Raw genomic sequence first — 21,086 nt, forward strand, 5'->3', positions numbered from 1 at the left:
TCATACTGCTTTGGATTGATTTGTTTGAATAGCGATATCTAGATCACCAAATAGCACTGGCACTTTGTACGTTTTGCACCATTTATAAGGATATGTTTTTTGCTTTTTTGATTTGATGTATTTAATGTGATTTAGAGATATCCACATTAAGAAGTGCTTATACACCTTTATTTACTCACACATGATGTTGATTATCACGATTTGAATGTTTTTAGTGTCAACACATATTTATGCGATTTATTCATTTATTATGCAATTTTATGTTATTTAATTGATCACAGATAGAGACTTATAGCTTTCTTCTGGTTAGCGCAGCACCTCCCCCTCTTATATCTCAGTTCGTTTCTGGGTTTTTGTCTGACCCTTGTTTCGGTGCATGCAGCTGTCCAGTCGCATACGTGCGTTTTACCTTTTTTTCTGAGTTCTTGTCTTCCTTTTTTTTCTAATTGGGTAGCGCAGGAATATTCTTATTACATTTAGACTAAGGACATGGATTACTGGAACCATGTCCTGTGGCCTGATGAGACCAAGATAAACTTATTTGGTTCAGATGGTGTCAAGCATGTGTGGCGGCAACCAGGTGAGGAGTACAAAGACAAGTGGTGTCTTGCCTACAGTCAAGCATGGTGGTGGGAGTGTCATGGTCTGGGGCTGCATGAGTGCTGCCGGAACCAGAGAGCTACAGTTCATTGAAGAAACCATGAATGTCAACATGTACTCTGACATAATGAAGCCGAGCATGAGCCCCTCCTTTCGGAGACTGGGCCACAGGGCAGTATTCAAACATGATAACGACCCCAAACACACCTCCAAGATGACCACTGCCTTGCTAAAGAAGCTGAGGGTAAAAGTAATGGACTGACCAAGCATGTCTCCAGACCTAAACCCTATTAAGCAAGTATGGGGCATCCTCAAATGGAAGGTGGAGGAGAGCAAGGTCTCTAACATCCACTAGCTCTGTGATGTCGTTATGGAGGAGTGGAAGAGGACTCCAGTGGCAACCTGTGAAGCTCTGGTGAACTCCATGCCCAAGAGGGCTAAGGCAGTGCTGGAAAATAATGGTGGCCACACAAAATATTGACACTTTGGGCCCAATCAGGAGATCTCCAGGGAGAAGACAGCCGGGTGGCTGGAGAGACAGAGCAGTCTGGGAGGACTTAGAGACAGCCTGAGAGGACTGATGATTGGCAGTCGGGGATGGTTAGAGAGTCAATCTGGGAGAACTATTAGAGATTAGCCAGGAGGGCGAGTGTTAAGGGGCAGCTTCAGCCAGGTGGGCTGGCATTGCCTGAAAAATCCATAGGAAGGTAGCTGGACACTGGGACTTTTTCTACACACCAAAAATGGGACACATGGTCCCTGCCTGTAAAGGGTTTTTGCTGGATCTGGCAAAGTGCCCTGTCAGATCTCCCTAACAGTGTCCCAGCTGGGTCTGGGTGTTTCTGCAAGCAAGTGATGTGCTGGAGGAAGAGGAGTGCACATAGAAAGTGTATATAGTTCAGTGTCCCTGAAGAGACTTTGTTCCAGTCAAGTGGGCATCCCATAATACGCTTATCCCCATCCAAGTTATTAACTCCTATATAAAAAAAAAAAACAAAGTTGCATGGACTGTTTCCTGTCTCAGTGAGCCTGTGGAAAAGTTGGTGTGCCTGGTTGTGCAGGGTTGGGGATCCCTATTAACCAGCGGCTCCTACGTGGGGTGCACTACAGGTAGACACCTATCACAAAATTAAGAAAGTTCCTGAAGATTATTTTTTCTTATTTGGCATCTCTCCTCTGCTGACTGTGTGTTGTAGAAGTTTGGCAGATGTGAGATGTGGTCATGCTGCTGTCAAAACTGCTGCTTGTTACACTTTCATTGGTCACTAATCAACAAATACTGTACATGGACTTTCTTAAAGAAAAAAAAAAACTAACAGTATCTTCTTCCAAATCAGAATATCCCTAGGTTTTTGGTCACTATGGAAACAAAAAATCTCTTTTTCAGTTCTTCTTAAGTTAAGAAAGAATTACATTTCCTTTGTAAGCAGACAGCAGATTCCTTAATTTGCTGTTTAGGTCCTCATTATAGTGCAGACAAAGGTTAGGGGGATTAAAGGAGGACAACACTAAGTTTGTGCCATGTCAAAGAACATAAACAAACAGACTACACTGTATCTTCAGTGGGCATGTGAGTTATTATTGCAATATTTACATAATGTCCTTTTTATATAACGTTTCCATTTTTATATGCTTGATGTACCATATTTTTCTTCAACAAAAGTTTTATTGGCTGTGAGCAGATCATACGTACATGAATAGCCAACAGAGATCACAGAAAGTACAGAGTACAGGATACAAATATTAGCTATAAAGTGACGCCCAGAACGAAAAGAGAAAGAAGAAAGTAGTGCAGGGCCGGGCATGACAGCGTGTAGAGGCGAGACAACAAATGGTTAATCAGGAAAGTGTGAGAGGAAGGGGATGGTACAGATTGGAGAAGACAAAGTTGGAGGAGCGGTATTTATTAAGGGGTAGGCGGGACTTCCGGGAAGCAGAGGAAGGGGCAGAAAGGAGGAAGCAGTTTGGACACGCTGCTGTCTTCCACCATCATGGCCGACATAGAACTCATCTTATCCAGGTTGCGGGCAGCTGCAGCGACCAGGGGACCGGAGTGGATGCATAGCCAAGTGTCTGCCCTCATCGAGGAGGTGAGGTGTCCCCACGTGCTCGGAGGTCTAGGCCTCCGGAGCGCTTTTTGCCAGGGCCCTCCCCCAGAGCTTTGCGCCACTCTAGGAGCCCTCAACGGGACCAGTCGGGTGCCGGCACAGGGCCTGGTCGGAATCCTCGCCGTCGGTGGGGGTGGCTACAGGCTGTGGCGGATAGAGCGACGCCACCGTCAGCTGCAGCTGCGGCAGCTGGCCCACAGGCGGTGGGCGCTCCGCCTGACAATTCTGGGACAGAGGCGCAGCTGCTAGATTTTCTGGGAGGGTTGCGGGATTTAGTCCAGAATTTTGCGGAGGGACAGGGTAAGCCCCCTTAGGTGTCACCTTGGGTACAACTGTTTGTAGGGGGTAGTGTGGATGGCCGGGGGAAGGGCCAGAATGTGGGGGCCCCATCTACACCTTCCCAGGTCACAGGAGTCCCGCTGGCCCCTGCGGAGCCTCCGGCATCCCCCTTGGAAGCAGTATGAGTTCAAAAGCTGGGGACGAAGCGGGAACGTCTCAGGAGGTCATGGGCAGGAAGGATGTGGTTAAGATTGCGGATGCCGCAAAATGCAAAGTGTACGTGTGCTTTGAAGGGCCGTTGGGGGCACATTTGAAGCAGGAGGTCCGGGACAAAATTTGCATGGGTGAGTATGTGAAGATCTTCTCCTTACTGCCTCTAGAAAAATGTAACTTCTATAGGGTCAAGCCCGACAACTCCAAGAAGGAGGATGAGGAGAAGCGGAGGTACAGATTGATTCAGCGGACTTTCACGAACTGGATACAGGCGTTTGCCATAATGGCAAGCGTTATAGGTGAGAGGAACATTGTTTGGCTCTGTTCTGTTACATGGATGCCATCGGCGAGGCTCATCGGTTATATGGGGGGTCGGCCTGGCTACGGTATGACAAACAGTTTAGGCAGCACAGGGTGGTCCGGCTGTCGCTTCGATGGGATCATAAAGACATCAGCCTCTGCATGTGCTTGATGTCCTCGGCTCGGGCCCCAAGTCAGTTTTTTCAGGGGGGGGGGGGGGGGCCTGGGGTGCACCTTCCTCGGGACTACCAGCTGGGAAAAAATGGGGGATATGCTGGCAGTATAACCAAGGCGCCTGTAAGTTTGGGGGGTCCTGCTGTTTCAAGCATGAGTGCTCCAGCTGTGGGGGTTCACATGCCGTGTCCAGATGCTTCAAAAGTGTTAAGCATGCTGCTGAATTTGCTAACAAGAGGGATGACACCAGTGAGGGGGGAAAGGATGCCACCTTTTCTAAATAGATACCCTGATCGAGAAGCGGCAAAACTTTTGGCCGTGGGAATCTTGGAGGGTTTTAGGATCCCATGTTCCCTGTCGAATGTCCCGCCTACGGCGAAGAATTTGTGATCTGCACTGCAGCATCCGGGGGTGGTTTCAGAGAAGTTGGCAAAGGAAGTGGCACTGGGTCGCATGGGAGGGCCGTTTTCGGTGAAGCCTTTGCAGGATTTAGTTGTTTCACCTCTGGGGGTAGTACCTAAGAAGCAACCGCACAAGTTTTACCTTATTCACCATCTGTCTTTTCACAAAAGGGGTTCGGTTAACGGTTTGAAAGACCCCGAAGCTTGCACTGTGTCCTATACTTCTTTTGGTGCAGCTGTTAGGTGGGTTAGGCAATATGGGCAGGGGGGCGCTGATGGTGAAATCTGACATTGAATCCGCTATTCGCTGTCTTCTAGTACATCCGAACAGTTTTTGACTGCTGGGGTGCTGCTGGCAAGAGGAGTTTTATGTGGATCGCTGCCTGCCCATGGTCTGCTCCATTTCATGTGCCATGTTTTAAATGTTCAGCTCCTCTTTGGAATGGGTGGTTAGAGATGTGTCGGGCCTGGATTCCATCATCCATTATTTGGATGATTTCCTTTGCGTGGGGCTGCCTTCATCTAATGTGTGTGCAATTCTCCTTTCCACATTGAAGCACATTGCGGGAAGGTATCCCATTGGCGGCGGATAAAACTGACGGCCCGACTACAGAGATCAGTTTCTTGGGCATAGTTCTAGACTCTGGCGCCATGGAATGCCGTCTGCCGGAGGATAAATTAGTGGCGCTTAAGTCAGAGATTTGTGGGATCTTGGGACAGCGCAAAGTTCAGCTTTGGACGTTACAGTAATTGCTGGGGAAGTTTCATTTTGCCTGTTGTATTATCCCGAAGGGTAGGGTTTTTTTGCAGACGGCTGTCAGTGGCTACAGCAGGGATTAAGGCCCCAACCCATTTTATTTGTCTTAATAAGGAACATCGAGAGGATTTGAAAGTGCGGCACACGTTTTTGGAATCATATAACGGTCGATCGGTCTGGATGTCTGACCCGGTGAATAATTTTGACTTGGAGCTAGTTATAGACGCGGCTGGGTCTACCGGGTATGGGGCCTATTATCAGGGACACTGGAGTGCAGAACCTTGGCCTAGGTCCTGGGTGGAAGCGGGTTTCCTTCATAACATGGTGCTCCTGGAACTTTTTCCGGCGGTTCTGGCTATGGAGATATGGGGTGATTCTTGTCCGAACTTGAAGATTAGGTTGAACTGTGACAACATGGGACTGGTGCAATTCATCAACTGCATCTCAGCGTCGTCACAGCCAGTAATACGGCTTCTGCGCCACTTGGTGCTGCAGTGCTTGCAATTAAACATCTTTCTATATGCCGTTCATCTACCAGGTGTCGAAAACACTTTGGCTGACTCCTTATCTCGGTTTCAGTGGGGCAGGTTCAGAGTTGGCTCCGAAGGCGGAGAAGGAGGGGGTTTCTTGCCCGGGTTGGCTATGGGAGATTGCCTTGGAGTCGCCACTGGATGGATCAGACGGTCGTTGAGTGAGTCCACGTAGGCGGTCTACGCCAAAGTATGGCAGGAATGGTTGGGTTTGGTTCGGCAAGCCGGGGCGGACCAGGAGGGTGTGGAGGTGAGGCTACTGGTTCTGTATTTCGTGTCCAGAACCATGGAACGAGGTGGGTCAGTGTCTGCCATTGAACGGAAGCTGACTGGCTTAGCCTTTTTCTTCAAACTACAGGGCATGGCATATTTAACAAAGGATTTTTGGATCTGCCAAGCATTATGGGGTATGGTAAGCTACACAAGCACAAGGATACTAGGTGTCCCGTATCCTTTTTGAATCTCCAGGCCATTTGTAATCACTTGGGGTTCTTGTGTACATCGGGTTTCAAGATCCCCCTATTTAAGGTAGCGTTTTCATTTTTTGGGGCATTTTGTATTGGGGAGTTGGTAAGCCCATCTAAGAGGGTAGCAGGTGGATTTATGTCACGGGACGTGAGTTGCAAGGAAGACAGGGTGCTGTTACGGCTGCACAGGTCAAAGAAGGCCCAGGGGGGGAAAGGAGTGAGTGTGCAGCTGTTTCCACTGCTGAGTTCCCTAGTTTGCCCGGTGGGGGCGGTTTGGGAGTTCTTGGCAGTTTGCCCAGTCATGGAAGGGCCATTCTGGATACATAGGGATGGGTCTTATTTATCGACATTTCAGTTTGTAGCTGTTTTTTGGAAAAGCCTTCGGGCAGCGGGTTTGGACTACACACAATACGCCTCGCACTCCTTCCGCCTCGGGGCAGCCATGGAAGCAGCCCGGTGTGGGTTGGATGAGGTGGCAGTAAAAAGGATTGGCAGGTGGGAATCTAAAGACTCAGGACTTACATTCATCCGCAACTGTTGGTGGATTAGATGTAGAATGTAAGGGGGATGATAGTGGGAATGTTCATTTGTTCTTTGTTCATCATCTGTGGTATGTGTGCACTGTTTTTTAGTGTTAGTGCTATCCTGTGTTTTTTTCGTTTTTATTTCAGAAGGAGTGCACATACGCCTCGTCTGGATTATGGGGCATTCCTATGTCTTTTGGGGGGGCCAGGAGAGCAGATGTTAGACCAGATGGCAGACAGCCAGGTATCTCTAGGAAGGAGGCATGTATTCGCTGGCTAGGGATACCTGGGATAATGTGGAGTAGGGTCGTGCCGGAAGTGCATCGTTATGCAAGGCTGGACCGGCTAGACATTTTGGTGCTTCATGTGGGCGGAAATGATTTGGGGGTCAGGTCCATCAGAGAGCTGATTTTGGATGTCAAGTCGGTTTTCTTGAGGCTCCGCACAGCTTTTCCTGACATGCTGTTGTTGTGGTCTGACATCGTTGCTTGGAAAACTTGGCGCATGGCACGATCGGTGGTGAGGCTCAACAAGGCTCACATAAAAGTGCACAAAGTGGTGGGGAGGTTTTGTTTCTCAGAATGGGGGTATGGTCATCAGACACGCAGAGCTGGGTCTGCAGAACGGGATTCAGTGGGCCCTGCGGGTGTGGAGGGGCCCTTAAGGTTAAGGTGTTATCCTTGTGGCTGTGTTTTTGGTCTTTGATGGTGTCAGAAAACATACAAGATGGAAGTGTTGGGGGGCTCATCGGTAGTATGTGCCCCTCTGGTGTATTCCAGTTAGAACAGTTAGATGGAATATGGTAATGGTTGCACTGCAGGAAAGATGTGTGAAGTACGGGGAGCCTTCAAAGACCAACAGACTGAGGGTGGACAGTTGTCCTTACAGAAGTTATATGTTAAAAGTTTTTGAATTATTAATATTTTGTTATTAAAAGGCTGCTATGGCCATTTATACTCCAAATTCAGGTGTGGTCTCGTTAATTTAGAATGGTAAGAAGGGGATTGTGGAGTATGAGTGGTTGGGCAGTTTAAGAAGGTTGGAGACATCTGGGCTACACTGGTCAAAAACAACAGATATACAGCCAAATGAAAAACAATTAAAAAACATACAAAAAACAGGCAAAAAACCTCAAAACAAAACAGCGAATAGAAGGCAGTCTGACAAAAACCAGTGTGAAGAATGCACTGTGTTTAGTAGAGTATTAGTATACAAATACAAAAAAGCCTCGCTTTAACAAAAGGAAGAGGCCAGGTTAATTAGAGACTGCCAGTACCAGTAAATACTTTACTATCAGGTTAAAAGAGAAGTATGGGAATTTTCAGTTTTTTGGGAATCATACTTATCTAGGTGGATGCAGCATTGCTCCGAAGCTGCATCTGTCCCCTGTCGGCTGTAAGACTGAAAACCAAGCCATCAGACACCGCTGATCACTCAGTTCTCAGAGCTGAGGAGAGAGCTGGTGACTGTCAGTCAACGGCTCTCTGCTTTGCCTCCCCAGCGCTCACTGGAGCGCTGGGCTGTGGTGGGGGTGGGAGTGATCGGCTCAGCCTCTCAGCGGCTCTCTGAGAGGCTGAGCCGGGTGCAGGTCCAGGCATGTGAGCAGATCCCAACCATATGGTCGCGATCTTTCCCGAGCCTGGACCAGCTCTGTGACATCAGCTGACAACAGGCTTCAGTCCCCTGTCTGCTAAAAACTGGTCACAGGAGTGCAGAACAGCATTCCCAAATGAGCTTTGGCTGTACTTCTCCTTTAGGAATAACGAAAAAAAAAGAAATGGAGCAAAGAATGATGTACCATATTTTTATCACTGCAATGCATAAACAATGCATGAACACATTTTCAGATCTTTACAGTGTTTTTCTGTATGGCACTATATGTACTGTGGGTCCATTCTCTGACCACTGCATCACTGCTTAGTCCTGTAGTGATGTAGGAATTTGAGGAAGGAATGATGGCACACAGCGAGGGACGCAGATTTCCAACACTTCCAGAAGAGTCAAATGCTTAAGAAACTCCAGCGCTGAAGGAAAGGTAGGAGATATAGCCTGCCACAGAGGTGAGTATAATGTCTCTTCTTTTTCAGCAGAGGGCTGTTTTAATTAATTTAGAGACCTGATATGTTGCCTGTAAATGATGCTGTTGCTTTGCATGGACAAAGTACAAGTTCACTTTAAGCTCTTTTGAAATCTTGACCTGAGTTGGCTTCTCAGATGGGTTCAGTTACAAAGTGCAAGCTATGTGTCTGCTGCATTGTGATCATCTGCCTCATTTCGCCTCTAAAAGCTTATCTGATGGATGCTAGAAATGTCACATTTGAAGCTGCACTTCTGCAAAGGAAATGTATCTCCATATTCCCACCTGAGACTTCCTAATTTACGCCAGGCTTTCCCTTCAGATGATTCAACATCCGTCCCCTTTTTTTGTCTTCTTCTATAAGCTAGTCAGAAATGTAGCAGAGTATTGAAACACTCCAAGATTGCCTGGTCCAATAATAGAATTGCCATGGAAACATCATAGCAACAGCAACCTCATGCGAGACCACTGATCCCATTCATAGGGAAATTAGAATGTTATGTATCAAAGCATTATTATTTTTGTCTATTGCCTTATGAATTGCCATTAATGAAAGTTCAGCTCTGTGTTTTGGTGTGTCACGGGGTAGGTGAGATGAGCAACTACAACTTTTTATTATTATGAGTCAAACTCTACCTTTTTTTGGACCCTACAAGAAGCTCAAGGGAAACCAAATGGAAATAAGGGACCTGCCATTGTTAACTTTGCAAGTTCTAGCTATGTGGCTGTAAACTTCATATTGGTTTCTGTACTTAGCGAGTCACTGACCTTATGTGAAGATTGCGCTTTTAATGTAGAATAACTAACAATCCCAGCAAAAAACCCTAAAAATGAAAAGCAGCTTTTGCAGCAAAATTTACACTCAACTCTGAGCTGTCATTACAGTATTTCTTTTGGCATCTAGATGTCACCAGTTGTCTAAGATTAATTTTTGCCAGCATCATTCAATATGGTTGGACATCATCACAAAGGCCTCTACCTAGAGTAATGCCATGTACACATGGTCGGACTTTTCACCAGACTGGTCTGATGGACGCTGACGGACCAAATCCGGCGGACAATCCGATCGTGTGTGGGCTTCACCGGACCTTCAGCGGACTCTTCCTGTCGCAAATCTGATGGACTTTAGATTTGGAACTTGCTTCAAATCTTTACGTCGTAACTCCGCCGGACCCAGAAATCCACTCGTCTGTATGCTAGTCCGACGGACAAAAACCGACGCTGGGGCAGCTATTGGCTACTGGCTATCAACTTCCTTATTTTAGTCCGGTGTACGTCATCACGTACGAATCCGTAGGACTTTGGTGTGATCATGTGTAGGCAAGTCCATTCGTTAGAAAGTCCGTCAGAAGTCCGTCAAAAGTCAGTCGCTGGAAAGTCTGTCGGACCCGTCCGGTCGAAAAGTCTGACCGTGTGTATGCGGCATAAGACTAAACTGAGCGTCATTATTGCAATGCCATTCACTGCAGAAGCAAGGACAGTCCACCACTGCCGTGGGAGTAGAAGGACCTGTGTCAAAAAAATAAAAAAATAATATGTGTGTGTGTGTATATATATATATATATATATATATATATATATATATATATGTATGTGTATATATATATATATATATATATATATATATATATATATATATATATATATATAAATCTTTTTTTTTTTTTTGACGAATACACAGATTAGAGAGGGAACATTTTTGCTGGTCAGTGAAAACAAATAAGTAGTCACACGTGTGGACTTCAGCATTTACAATAACTAGCTAGAAAGCCCCATTGGGGTAATAAGTTATCCTGTCTGTCACAGACTTTGGGCTGCAGGAGAACCGTTCCCTGGAGAACTCTGTGTTTTAATGTGTTCTTAAGTTATCCAGAGCTGGTCACTAACTGCTTGTGGTTTCTTATGCAAGTTAGTCCAGGGAGCCGGACTGTCTAAGGAGGTCATTGTTTTGATAATAGGACTAGCTCTACTGTGTAAGGGGACCTTTGTCTGAGATAATGGGAGTAGCCCTTATCTGATGGTTTGCTGTATAAATCCAGTGTGTTTCTAAAAATAAAGCAGTTCATTTTCTAGTGTACTCCAAGACTGGTGTTGTCTGGTCCTTGGGGTTTCTATAGCCAGATCCATTGGTTTCGTGTTCCAGGACTTGGGAATCAGATTCTTGGCGGAAATACCCAACAGGTTGTCCGGAGTCCGTCACATTTGGTTGGCAGCGGTGGGATGCTTTCTTGTGCCTGGAACATTCAAACCACCAACCTTGTCGGATGGATCTTTGCTACTCCAGCCTTAAGCGAAGCATACTCAAGGATCTGCTGGAATCAAGGGGACAGAACACCAGCAACAAGTCAAAGGCAACTCTAATTGCCAAGTTGTGACCAGGCCAGCGACCGAAGCAGAGGGCCAGCTATGGAGGGGTCCAGGATGGCAGAGCTCCAGCGAGAGATCCAGTGGCGGCTGTAGCTATACAGCACCACTCCCCCCCAAGAGGTGATCACCCAGATAATTGCAGACATGACATGTCTGCAAATGCTTGAGGTTCAGAAGGAGGTAGGGGGTACTGCAGCTGCAGAATGGGGTAGCCTCAAGAAACTTCCCTACGCAGCTTTTTGACCCTTCCAGGATGGGGTGGAGGAAATCGACCGGTACCTTCATGTCTTCGAGACCCAGTGCAATCTCCAGGAAATTGACGAAGCTGACTGGATCACCATCCCCATCAGCAAGCTGTCTGGTCGAGCACTGGATGCTTTTGAAGCCATACCTGGGGAAGAGAAAAAAGACTACGAGCGAGTCAAGGAAAGACTACTGACAAGATACGCAATCACCCCCGAAGCTCATAGGTCCAAATTTCGCAGCCTCTAACTGAAAGAGGGCTAGCCCTACACGAAATGGGCTCATCAGATGTCCCGATAGGTAGATGCATGGTTCTCCAGCTGTCAGGCAACTACCTTAGCAGATGCTGCCCAACTGATCTTACTGGAACAGTTTTACATCCAATGCCATAGTGAATTTCGCCAGTGGGTCCAAGACCAAAAGCCCTTGACGGTAGACAAAGCAGGGGAACTAGCTGACCAGTATATGGATACCCGAAGATCCCACCAACCGAAGCCTCGCGGCATCTCCAGATCACCGCCAGCACTTGCCCATATCCAGCCATCCACCCAGCAGTTAGTTGCCCTCCCTGCAATGGCCCAACCGGCTATACCCATGAAGAAAACCAGGCCTCCCCAAGCCACCCCACCATCTACCTCAACTGGCTGGGCTGAAGAGGAATTTGGGCTACTCCATGAGGTGAACCCAATACAAGTTGCTGCCAATGACAATCGCAGGCATCACCGACAGGCTTTATGGGTGAATGGGCGACCCGCCCAAGGACTCAGGGATAGCAGAGCTACTATTACTTTGGTGCAACCCAGGATGGTTACAATGACTGGGAAAACTGGGAGGTCCATAGCTGTGCTAGTGGCTGGAAGCAAAGTTTTACGCATCCCTACTGCCCAAGTGCATATGGATTGGGGCTCGGGATACAGAGATGTGGAAGTTGGAGTTATGAGAGATATACCCGCAGATGTTCTACTTGGAAATGATTTGGGACATCTTTCTTCATCTTTCCATGTGGTTTTATCCCAGAAGCCTTCCCTGTGACCACTCGGCAGCAAGCAAGGCGAGCGGAGGAGGCACTCGATGATGGGACCCAGGTGAGGCCTAACTTCCCTAACCCTGACCAGACTGTACCACCCTTTACCTGGGATACCCCAAATGACTTTACCCGGGAACTACTATCTGACTCAATGTTAGCTAGTTACCGGGAGAGGGCAGGGATGGAACCCGGGGGATTAGGAAAGGGAACGGATAGAGTGGGATTGGGAATTACTTTATCAGGTGACCGAAGGGAAGGGATCTTATCCAGTGCCCAAGCGACAGCTGGTCATGCCGCAGAAATATCGGCATGACCTGCTTAGCATTGGACATGACATTCCCCTAGCTGGTCACTTTGGAGTGACCAAAACTGTTCACCGTTTGACTCAGCTATTCTTCTGGCCAGGGATAACTGGGGATATTAAACAGTGTTGCCACACCTGTGATACTTGTCAGTGTGTGGGAAAGAAGGGTGATCTAAAGCTCCTTTGTACCCCCTACCGATCATAGCTGAGCTCTTTAGCCGGATAGCCGTATACCTGGTATTACCATTACCCTGACCCAGTCCCTCTGGAAAGAGATATATCTTGATGGTGGTGGATTATGCTACTCGTTACCCAGAGGCAGTTCCTCTGACAAACATCCATGCAAAGACAGTAGTGGAGGCCCTGCTCCGAATCTTTGCCAGGGTGGGGTTCCTCAGGAGATTATCTCAGACCAAGGGACTCAGTTTACTGCGGACCTAACCCAGCAGCTGTTGAAGCTCTGTGGAATTAAGCCTATACGCAGCTCTCCCTACCATCCCCAGACCCCCAGACTAATGGACTATGTGAGCGCTAAAGCAATTGCTGCGGACATTCGCAACTTCTCACTGGGATTGGGAGAAATTTCTGCTGCACCTCCTGTTCGCTTACAGGGAAGTGCCGCAGGAATCTACGGGGTTCTCCCCATTTGAGTTATTGTATGGGAGACGGGTGAGGGGGCCACTAAATCTACTTAGAGCCCATTGGGAAGGAGGTGTAGGGGCTGAAGAGACCTCTGTGGTAGGGCCGCTCAAGGACCGGCTCAAAGAACTCACGGACACCATACGGGAGAACCTTCAGACCACACAGGGGCGGCAGAAGCAGTGGTATGATCGTACTGCCTGGAATCGCACCTTGGCTGTAGGGCAGAAAGTTATTGCTCTCTAGCCTACCAAGTCGGACAAATTACAGGCCTCTTGACAGGGACCCTACAAGGTAGTGCAGCAAATATGTGACACTACCTACCTGGTAGCTAAGTGCTCAGATGAAAGAGTCTGGCGGACCTTCCATGTGAACATGCTCAAAGCGTACCAAGAGAGGCCTGTGGAGATAGCTGCCATATGTGCTCCAGCCAGGGAAGATTCCGAGAACCTTCCCCTGCCAGAGCTACCGGTGAGAGATGGAGACAGAGCAGGTGTAGAGACAGTGAGGTTAGAGGCAGCTAGGACCGGAGCAGAAGGACCAGGCCAGGCTGGTCCTTAGGCAGCATCATGTGTTTTCCACCAAGCCTGGATACACTACTATGACAGTGCACCGAGTGGAAACCCCGGAACAGCCACCTATCCGGCAGGCGGCTTACTGGGTACCTGAGTCAGTGAGAGAGGGTATGAGGCAGGAGATAAAGGACAGCGATACTTGGGAGGAACATCTACTCCACCTGGGTACTGTGTTAAACCGCTTCAGGACTGCAGGACTAACATTAAAGCCAGAGAAATGTAGCATAGGGATGTCCGAGGTTCAATACCTCGGGCATCGGGTAGGTCCTGCGCAACAGTGTCCTGAACCAGCAAAAGTAGAGGCTGTAGCCAACTGGCCCACCCCCCGGATGAAAACCAAGGTCTTGGCATTCCTAGGCACTGCAGGATACTATAGGAGGTTTGTTCCCAACTATAGCATGATAGCTAAACCCCTGACTAACTTGACCAGAAAGAATCTTCCCGCCAGGTCCTGTGGTCCCCAGAGTGTGAAAAATGCTTTCCAGCGCCTGAAAAATGCTTTGGTTTCTGCCCCAGTTTTGGCTACTCCTGACCCAAACAAACCTTTTTGTGTACATACAGATGCTTCCACCTTCGGTTTGGGAGCAGTGCTAAGCCAAGTGGGAGCCAACGGCAGTGAGCACCCTGTTACCTACATCAGTCGCAAGCTACTACCCCGGGAGGTGGGGTATGCAGCCATAGAAAAAGAATGTTTAGCACTGGTGTGGACCTTGAAAAAATGTCAGCCGTATCTCTATGGACGATCCTTCATGGACCACAACCCTTTGATCTGGTTAAATCGAGTATCCGGGGACAACGGACGCTTATTGAGATGGAGTCTTGCCCTGCAGCCCTACAACTATACTGTGCAGTACAGGCCGGGCCGACAAAACGGCAACGCAAATGGACTTTCGCGGCAAACTGAACTTTGATTTTACTATAGCTCCCGGACATCCCCAAGCTGACCCGTATTGGATCTAGCCGGGTCTGCCAGACTATGGAACAGGGGGGGGGGAGTATTGTCACGGACTTTGGCCTGCAGGAGAACCATTCCCTGGAGAACTCTGTGTTTTAATGTGTTCTTAAGTTATCCAGAGCTGGTCACTAATTGCTTGTGGCTTCTTATGCAAGTTAGTCTGGGGAGCCGGACTGTCTGAGGAGGCCATTGTTATGATAATAGGACTAGCTCTACTGTGTAAGGTGACCTTTGTCTGTGATAATGGGAGTAGCCCTTATCTGATGGTTTGCTGTATAAATTCAGTGTGTTTCTAAAAATAAAGCAGTTAATTTTCTGGTGTACTCCAAGAATGGTGTTGTCTGGTCCTTGGGGTTTCTATAGCCAGATCCATTGGTCTCATGTTCTAGGACTTGGCAAGCAGCTTCTTGGCAGAAATACCCAACAGGGTGTCCGGAGTCTGTCACACTGTCTGTAGTTTCTTCCATTGAACAAGGAGGACTTTCTTGCTGCCCTGTATAATAGCACTAAGCGCAGTGCTGTCATATAGAAGGAGGAAGGGGAGTGAGTTACATGCCCCTCATACCCAGTATTTCCTCTTCCCTCCCATTTGTGAATCTGTTGCTTTTCCCTGCATGGACACCAATGTAGCACCCTCTACCTTTGGTAGGTGCTAAAGTTATATTTTTGGCCAGTGCAGGTAAATTTAGGTAGGCCTAGCTATCAGCTAGGCCTGTTTTGATCTGTGGGGCTGGGAGTGGTTTAGTATAGGCTGGTGACTCACAGGCAGTGTCACTTCTTGGTTACCTCCCTCTGGCTCTCAGAAGATTCTGGAAGCAGAGGAGGGGAAGAGAGGTGGAGCTGTCTAGGGGTGGTAAGAAGCCCTGAGAACCCCAACTAGTATTGGCAGGGGGCAGGCCTCCTTAAATACCTTGGGTCAGTCCAGCTGGAGAGAAGTTGTTCGGGTGGAAGAACTGAGAGATGGAGTGTTAGGTTGTCAGGGCCTTGGAGGGAGCCCCCCTGTCTGGGGGGATGACCTTGGGCCAGGGGCTCAGAGAAGGATCCCCACACAACTCTAGGGGTGTCCTGAACAGGAGCAGGAGAGGAAAGCGGGGAACACTGCTGGGCAAGTCTCCAGTAGGGATCCACCACGTGTCAGTGAGTCTGGCCAGATTTGCTGGTTGTAAGCTGAAGAGTGTGAAAAACAGTTTTTGATTGCTGTGTTTGCATTTTTAGGTTCTTTTTGGGGTCTTTCCTTGCAGCTTTCTTAATACCTTTTCTGTCACTTTTTAAACAGCCTTTTTGTTTTTTCTTTACTTCCTTCAGACTACTAATTAAGGGGAGTGGTTAATTGGTCACAGGTGCTTTAGGCGCTATATAACTTTCTGTAGAACTCATTTTAAGTCTGATCATCTTTGAGCTTGCCACCTTTTTGCTTGCTGGAACTCTGACAAAGTGGAACTGGATTAAGTGGTGAGTTTAAAACAGGAGGTTATAACAGAAATCATCAAACCTGTAAGTAACATCTGAAATTTCCTGTTAGTAATATTATTTGTAACTGGGAAAATGGGGGTTAGCAAGATTAATGGTTTTGTGCAGTGCACAGTGTGCCACATGTATACAACAATGGAGCAACAGCTCCAGGATGGATACCACTGTGACAGATGTGAATGGGTTGCCCTTCTGTAAGCTCGCATTAGAGATCTGGAGGAGAAAATTGCAACACTGGGCAGAACTGACAACATTGAGTGGGGTTAATGGGGAGGGGTAAATCAGGATTATCAGGTAGGAAGATGGCTTAGTACAGTTAGAGGGAGTTGTAAGGGCTCACAGAAAAGGAAGGCCAGCTCTGGGTTTGAGCACCCTAACAGATTTGGCAAGTTGGTGAAGATGTGGGGGTATCAAGCTCAGAGGTGGCAGCCCTAGATGTCACTGCTCCCCCTAACAGAGCAGCCCATCTAGTAGGGGTGGTGGGGGGGGGTGCAGGTAGGCCTAGACCGGTAGTTCTCAACCTGGGACCCCCTCAGGGGTCGAATGATGATTTGCCAGGGGTCACCAAATCCTGGGCTGTTCCTGAATCCCACACTGCTCTCCCAGCCTTTTCATGGTCACCCAGCAGGGCTGTTCCTGGACCCTGTGGCCGCCCACTCAACCTCTTCGCAGCCACCTATTCAGTTCCCGGCATGGCTGGGGGGCAGAGACCAGAGGTCTGCTGACTGGTGAGGAATGTGAAGTGGGAGGGGCTGGAGGAGACAATATCTCCTGATTTCGGCATAGTTGTCACTGCTGCGAGACACCACAAAGTCGGAGACACAGTGAGTAACACTACCTGTGATTATAGTTGCCATTAAAAGTCCCCACTACAGTTCTCAGATCAGCAGATGACCTTCACCAAGAGCACCTAAGCTGGCTGATCAGAACTCCAGCTCCCCAGCACTGCCACTGATCCCCCTCCACCAGCACTGTCACCGATCCCCCCTCCACCAGCACTGCCACTGATCCCCTCTCCCCATCAGCACTGCCACTTATCCCCCCCCCCCCCAACCAGCACTGCCACTGATCCCATTCCCTCCACCAAGGACTAACAGAAGGAATAAAATTAGAGAATACATGGAAGGGAGAGGAAAAGAGGGGGAGGAACATAGAAAAAGGGAGAGAAAGAATAAGAGAAAGAACAAGAAAGACAGCTAGAGAGAGGGATGGGGAAAAAAACAAGAAAATAGGATAGAGAGAGATAACAGGGAAAGAAAGGAAACCAAGGAGAAAGAGTGGTACATCCTAAAATGTACCATAAGGGGTTTTAATACTGTATGAGTGGAAGGCACTCAGGGAGTGCTAAATGTCCGTGGGTTAGGGGCGCAAATTACCTGTCTTGCCTTGGGTGCTGACAACCCACGCTATGAAAATAATACAGTTAGGGGTCCCCACAACTTGGGAAAATTTATCAAGGGGTCATGGCACTAGAATGGTTGAGAACCATTGGCCTAGACAGTTGATGGTAATAGGGGATTCTATAATCAGAAGGACTGAGAAATATTTGTCGCCAGGATCGCCTTAACCAAATGGTTTGCTGTCTCCCTGGTGCCAGGGTTCGGCATGTGGTGGACCGGGTTGATGAATTACTGGGAGGGACGGGGCATGACCCAGCTGTTTTGGTCCACGTTGGAACCAATGACAGAATATATGGAAGGTGCGGCTCCTTAAGAACCAATTTAAAGAACTAGGCTCCAAGTTAATGAGAAGGACCTCCAAGGTGATATTCTCTGGAATATTGCCTGTGCCATGGGCAACAGAGGAGGGGGTGATTAGAGAGCTAAATGCATGGCTAAAGACCTGGTGTAAGGAGGAGGGATTTGTTTTTTTTAGAGCACTGGGCTGACTTTTCATTGGGATGCAACCTATATGCTAAAGATGGTTTGCACTTAAATGGAAGGGGGTCTTCTGTGCTGGGGGAGAGGTTTATGGGAAGGCTGGAGGAGTATTTAAACTAGGAGTGTGGGGGGAGGGTGAATTAGATTATAATGGGGCAGACAGGTGTCACCCCCTATTGGTGGGTGGAATGGGAATAGATGGGGGGAGGGCTATGGCAGATTATATGATGAAGGTTCCTATGCTACAATCAACCATTGCAAATGGTACTATTTGTACTAAAATAAAAAATATGCAACATACGTTTGCAAAATGTGACTATGAATTAAAGTGTTTGTTCACCAATGCCAGAAGTCTGCAAAGCAAAATAGGTGATTTGGAAGCTCTGGGGCACGAGGAGAACTATGATCTAGTTGGTATTGCTGAGTCTTGGCTTCATTCTTCTCATGACTGGGCTATTAATATTCCTGGCTATGTTCTCTTTCGGAAAGAGGGTAAAAAGGAGGTGTCTGTCTCTATGTGAAAAGTATTCTCAAAGCGACTGTGAAAGAGGACCTAGTTGATGGAGAGTGTGATGAGTCTGAAGCATTATGGGTGGAACTGTACATGGGTGTGTGTACTCCAAAGGTTGTCATTGGCGTTTGTTATAGACCTCCCAGTGTTAGTGAGGAGCAGGGCTAGTGCAAGGATTTTTGACACCCTAGGCGAAACCTAATTTTGCCACCCCCCCCATTGGATCACTGACTCCACCCCCTTTGCCCTGTCCATGTATACGGTGGGCTAGGGTAGTATACGGACAGGCTAGGGTAGTATACGGAAAGGCTAGGGTAGTATATGCACAGGCTAGGGTAGTATATAGACAGGCTAGGGTACTATATGGACCGGATAGGGTACTATATGGACCGGCTAGGGTAGTATACGGACAGGCTAGGGTAGTATACGGACAGGCTAGGGTAGTATACGGACAGGATAGGGTACTATATGGACCGGCTACAGTACTATACGGACAGGCTAGGGTACTATACGGACAGGCTAGGGTAGAATACGAACAGGCTAACTATGCAACTGCCTGTCTGTATGAGCAGACAGATACACTGGCAATGCTTTACGGGCTCCTAGTAAAAATAATAACAAATGCACATTTTTTTACCTGCAAAAATGTCTGCATTTATTTTATTTTTTTAACAAAGCTGAACTTGAACCTCCACACCTCAAATAAACCCCCCCAATCTGTTCCCCCCCTGTACCCCGCCCACACACACACATTAGTTCCCCCCAAATCAGTTCCCCTCTGTACCCCCACACACATTGGTTCCCCTCTGTACCCCCTCAAATCAGTTTAGCCCTGTACTCCCACGCACCTGTTTCCCTCTGTACACAATACCATGCACTTGTTTTGCCTGTTCTCCCACTACCTGAGACAATGGCGGTGGTGGCCTCACCTCGAGGAGGGCGGCACTGCTGCCTGTCCTCCCACCACAGATCCCCGACAGTCCAGGAAGAGGGAGGAGAAATCATGGCAAGCCTGGACTTAACATGCAGGGCATCCATCCAGGGTGGAACGGGAGATGGAGAGTCCGGGGATGTCTTCACAGGCTCATTTTACCGCCCCCTAGCCTGGCACCTATGCTGTCTTATGGATGGTGACCTGCAGGTATTTTACAATTTAGAATCCCCAGCAAGGGGTCGGGGATCTGGATTTTGCCACACCCCCCCCCTCACATGGGACAGCAGGCCTAGGGCTGACCACGACAGGTGATGTTGCAGCCTTACTGGACCTTTTGGTCGGGCTGCGTTCTTTGGTCCAACGCTTTGACGCAGGCACGTCGGTGAGCTCAACGCCGGTGTCGATTTGGGTTTCAGACTCCCTGGGGGCGGGTCGGGCAGCGACACAGGTTACTGTGAGTCAAATGCAAAGTGTATGTCTGTTTTGAAGGTCCCCTGGGAGCGCACCTCAAATCTGAGATACAGGAAAAGATTTGGCGGGGGGGGGAATATGTGGAGATCTTCAAGTTGCTCCCTCTGAGAAAGTTTAATTTAGGGTAAAACCAGAAGAGTCCAAGAAAGAAGATGAAGAGATGCAGCTTTATTGGTTGATTCCGCGTACGTTTAACAATTGGTTCCAGGCATTCGCCATTTTGGCAAGCGTTATCGGCGAGAAAACCCCTGAAAATTGTTCTCCACTTTTTTGTTATCTGGATTCCATTAGCGAGGCCCAGAGGGTTTATGGGGGCACAGCTTGGCTGCGTTATGATGAGTAGTTCCGTCAACGCAAGGCGATACGTCCCTCGCTGTGCTGGGATCATAAAGATATTAGTTTGTGGATGAAACTTATGTCTTATCTACGAGCCTCGACTTTGTTTTCTCCAGCGGAGGGGCCGGGAGTCCTACCGCCCCTGGACAACCGGCCGCAAAAAGGTGGGGGTCAATGCTGGCAGTTTAATGAAGGTTCCTGCGAGTTCGGCACTAGTTGCCGATTCTGAAAGAGTTTGTACCACAGACTGCTATCACACACTTCGGTGTGTTGAACGGACTCTTCTGTGGAACTAATTCACAGGAGGACATTGACGGTGCCTGGCGGGTGCTGTGTTGCTTTAAGGACGCTTTGTGGTGCGCCAGAAAGCGCCTCATCCACCAGCGGGAGAGGATGTCCATCGAGGACTGTCGCAGACTGGTCCACAATCTGCTCAGAGACTATCACTTGATGGACTTCAAAGAGGAAGAGGAGGTCTGAAGATTTCCCCTTTCCCCCTCCCCTTTCCCCCATGTATCCTTTGGCAGTTCAATAAGGCTTCGGGCCTGTGAACTCTTTTTCTCCCTCCCCTACCCCATCTCCTCCACCCCCCCCCCCCCCCCATCACACCCGTCGCCCATTTGAACGCTATCTGACAGTATATGACTTTTTGTGACGTTTTTGAAGTAATGCTTTCAGGGTAATGCGGCGTCATGCATGATGTGATGTTTCAGGGTATTATTACTCTGCACAACACATCAGGCATCATACAGCAGGATGAATGTAATTTATTTGTATGCTTGGAAATTTATTGTTATGTAGTGTATTTATGCGCTGCGTCGCAGTACAGAATGGAATGTACCCTGTTGAAGTATTTGTTTTTTTGTATATTTTCTTGTAAAATAAAGTATACATTTTCAATCATAACTAGTTGCCGATTCAAGCACGAATGCTCTCACTGCGGG

This window comes from Aquarana catesbeiana, linkage group LG03 (assembly GCF_042186555.1).
Source record: "Aquarana catesbeiana isolate 2022-GZ linkage group LG03, ASM4218655v1, whole genome shotgun sequence".
NCBI classification, from domain to species: Eukaryota; Metazoa; Chordata; class Amphibia; order Anura; family Ranidae; genus Aquarana; species Aquarana catesbeiana.